Below are 4,599 nucleotides of genomic sequence, written 5' to 3'. Positions count from 1 at the left end.
AACAGGAAAGAAATATAAATGTCTCAGAAGTAAAACTTAAAAAAAAAAAAAAAAAAGATGAATTGACCTTTGTCTCATTATAACAATGACAACAGTAAAAAATTTCGTTGCAACAGGGGACCTTATACGGCATCTTCTTCGGTAATATTGACATCTGCAGAGAAACTTAAAGTTTCAACCAAAGAACTGAAACAAAAATATGCAAACTAAGTGAACATGAGATTTTACCCGTGTTCCAACCCATCCTCTCTCTCTCGCAGGTCATTGATCTTTTCATGTTCTTTTGATTGACCCAATTCTTCTCCATGCATGCAATCTGCATTTGATAACAGATTGTAAAGTTCTCCTTCAGATTGTACTCTATATTTCATGTTACTGCACTCAAACTGTTGCGAAGGTTCAGAGTACGTTATTGCCGCCTCTTCCATCACAACATATGCAAACCACTGCATAAAAAAGGCTCAGAGTACATTATTGGACACACTCACAGATACCTGCTTCTTCTGACACTGACACGTGCTCTTATAGGACACGTCATTCTTCATTAAATTGTAAAGGTATTTCTGAAGTTGAGGATATGTGGTTGGCAAACAATTCTCTTATAGCAAATATGGATAATCTGAACATCAATGTCTTTTATTGTGTTTAGGTATAATAATGCAAAAAGACAGCAGCACTAATGGCAACTCCATGCTCTATTTCTACCAATTCATTCCATTATAGCTTATCACCCATAAAGAATCTCATCATTCTTTCAATCAGCCTATCTTTGGAATACTTTTTCATTAAAATTATGAAGAATGGCAATCAAACAAGGATGTAACTTCAGAATTATGTTCTATTCATTTTGGTATAAAAGAGCCATGCAAAGGAAAGAAAGGGGGGAGAGGAGGAGAGAAGAGAGGAACCAAAGAAACACAATATTTGAAAGTTAACTCAGAATTTCTCCAAGCAATGGAAATATCACAATAACAACTTAGAGCCAAATTCTTGTCAACTAAAATCATGTACTTCTTTCTCTCACCTTCAATTTCAATCTCCATTTCATTTTACTTCATTATGAACTAAATTTATTGGCTAGGACATTGATGTAACCCATAATGTGAATTGATGTTATAAATTTATGTTATTCAATGATTTATGCTATAAATCATGTGTTTATAATCGAACTTAATGCTTTTAAATGCTTGATCACCATTTAAATATGTTGATTTATGATGCACTTGAAAAAGATGTAATGAAGCTACTGAATTATAAACACCATAAATTGAACGAAAACTAGAGACAGACAAACGCCGATTTATGTGGTTATTATGAAGTTTCACAAAAATATAATCCTTTACTCACATAAATTTTAGCTAAGAGATTAATACATCTATATGAGTTAAGAGAGTTTTTTTATCTTGAGAAAGACTAGAAACTACATTAAAAAACTTAACCAATTTGAATCCATCATAACAAATACACTGAATAACACTAAAACTAACACAATCAATTCCAGAATGTAGTAAAATCAAATGTCCTAGCAACTGATTTATTGCATACAAGTAGTTTTTCCATTACCTGCTTTTATTACTATTTATATTTTTCCTGTATTCTCTACATGCATACAATCAAATTCAGCAATACAATTAAAATCTGTCAATCCAAATAATAGTTGAAAAAGCAAACTCAATGATTGACAATTCCTCGCAAAACAATAATTTACTCATTATTTTTTTTACTTGAAACTGCTAGTGCACTTGCTATTCAGTGTTATACTCAAAGCACGTCAAGTTTTTGGTGCTGTCGCCAGGAAATTATTCAATATCCATAAAAAGCTCAATTAACTATCACAATGCAACTAGAGATCTTTTAAATCTTGTCCTTTATTTTGGAAAACTAGTTTTGGCAACTTTTTCACCATCCCAACAAGCTATGGGTTCAACTGTTGACGGAGAAATACCATTCTTCTAAGGATGATTGTTTTAGTCGGTCTCGAGGAAGTGGATCTTATGTTTGGAAGAGTATATGTCGAGCTTGGGATATCCTGAAGGAAGGTTTTAGTTGGTGCATTGGGGATTTGGAATAGAACTTTTGGTTTTCTAAATGGAGAAGAGAGGGGCGACTGTGTCAGGAGATGGGTTATGTTCACATTTCTGATTCGGATCTCAGGATCTTGGACCTTTGGTCATCTGGACAGTGGAACCTTGAGAATATCTATTCTCCTCTGAATCAGTCTCTGCAGAGCAACATTAATTCTTACAACCCAGATGTTCAAGCTGGTTCAGAGGTCGGTTGGTGTTGGACTGGTGTGGCCTCAAAGGTTTATGATGCTCATAGTGGTTATTTATGGCTCAGTAAGAAGATGTTTAGTTGGGAGGATAGGAGTAATTGGCTTTGGCTTTGGCTTTGGCGTCAACATGTTCCGGAAAAGCACAAATTTTTGGCCTGGCTATGTCTTCGGGAGGCTCTTCCTACTGCTGCATTTCGTTTTAGGAGGGGCATTTCGCACACGGATAGCTGTCCACGATGTTTCTCAAGTCAGGAGTCGGTTTTACATTGTATTCGGGATTGTCCAAAAGCCCAACTTGTTTGGCAAGCTTTAGGGATCTCCGATCAACCAGTGGATTTGATGAGTTGGTTCTTACATAATAGCAAACAGCGCCCCTTTAGATTCTTTTTTGGTCTCTGGTGGATTTGGTGTTCGAGAAATAATGAGATCTTTCATCCTCACGAGCATTGGACCACAGATAAGGTGATTGGTATGGCTTTGTCCTTAGAAAAGGAGCTCCGAAATATTTTTGAGTTGCAACGACTATCTATCCCCTCAACCATTAGTGGCTCTTGGATTCCCCCCTCAGTGGGTACCTTTAAGATTAATTGTGATGCTAGCTATCCTGGCAGTGGTGCTCGAGTTGGTTTTGCTTGTGTTAGCAGAGATTGGAAGGGAAGGTGGCAACGAGGCTGTCTGGGAACAATTGAGAGTCGTAGCATTTTGCAAGGAGAGTTGTTTGCTATTTGGAGAGGCTTTCTTTTAGCATGGGACTCGGGACAAAGAGACATTATATGTGAGACAGACTGTGTGGAGGCTTTTACTATTGTCAATAATTTACAAGATTGCTCTAGGTTTATTGATCCTTTGGTGTTAAAAATTTGAGATATCATGTCTTGGAAATGGCGTGCTGATCTTCGGTTGATCTTGAGAGATGCAAATACAGTAGCAGACATCATGGCAAAGACTGCAATGAGGACTATTTCTCCCCAAGTGTAGCTTCCATTGCCTTGGAAGGAGTTTGAGAGTAGTATTCAGCGGGATTACCTTTCTTAAGCAGTTTCTTGTTTTTTTTTCTTTCTTAGTTTTTGTTTATTTTCTTTTAAGTCACCAAAAAAAAAAAAAAATACCACACAAACAGGTAAATGACTTAAGTTTAATTACAAAATTTTTTTTATTTATGCATACATGATAACACCATGGTCGATAAATGCTTCACGGATAATATATCATATATTGCTCTGAATGATGAGCACGGGAGTTGAAGAGTGTGTGGTGGTTTGTGTCAACGATAGTTGACTTCTTGCGATGATGCCTCATAGGAAGAAAAAAATTGTTGTAAAAGCTACATAATGAAAAAGTAATTGGTAAATGAATGATATTTTCTTTTAGCATATATGGTCTTTTATAGTGGTAAAATAAAAATGGAAGGAATAAAATTTTATATTTTTCTATTCAGAATAGAATTTGATATTTATCGTAATAAAATTAAATAACTAATCAGTTATAATTCATGTATTTAAATAAATAAAACAAATTAAATAAAAATATTTTTAAGAATTAATCAAATCAGTTAGTTGATACAAATAATTAGTATAATTGATTGAATTAATTAGTTGATATAATTAATTTATTATAATTGATTGGATTTAATAAATTAATTAGTTGGGGGAAAACCCAATTTTAATATATTAAGTAGATTTTGGACATAAAATAAAATATAAAAATGGTTAATTAACTTAATAAAGGGTAAAAAAGTATTTTAACAAAAATTTGAAGGTAAAATGGTAAAATAGCAACATTTCATATCTTATATACTTATAAATCTAAGGATAGTTTGTGTTCTTAACTTTTTGAACTTCTTAACATTCCTATGTAATCATTGTGAGTCTTTGAACTTTATATATCTTTCTATAAATTAACCTAGTAGTGATTTCTAGTTCTAAAAAAATTTAAGAAAAGAATATGTAAATCTATTAGATTGGTAGAGTATCCAACTTGAGTGTTATTTGAGAATGTCAATTGAATATCTAAAATTTTTAAGTTGGTGGGATATTTCAATATGAGTCATTGCTTAGTCACGAGAAAGCTTGAAAAAAGAATATCTAAGATTTTTAGGTTAGTAAAAAGTTAATTTGAGTAACTTTCTAAATCTGAGAATGTTTGAGAAAAGAACGTCTAACGTTCTTAAGTTAGTAGAGGCATCCAACTTAAATCTTTTATGAGAAGTTCAAGAGAATATCTAAAGTTCTTAGGTTATTATGAATAAGAGTCAAATTTTAGCCCGAGAAGACTTGAAAAAAAGAATATCTTTTGCACACTCATTCATATAGTAGAACTCTCAT

The sequence above is a fragment of the Arachis ipaensis genome, chromosome B10, assembly GCF_000816755.2.
Source record: "Arachis ipaensis cultivar K30076 chromosome B10, Araip1.1, whole genome shotgun sequence".
Lineage (NCBI taxonomy): Eukaryota > Viridiplantae > Streptophyta > Magnoliopsida > Fabales > Fabaceae > Arachis > Arachis ipaensis.
This window is presented reverse-complemented; position numbering follows the sequence as displayed.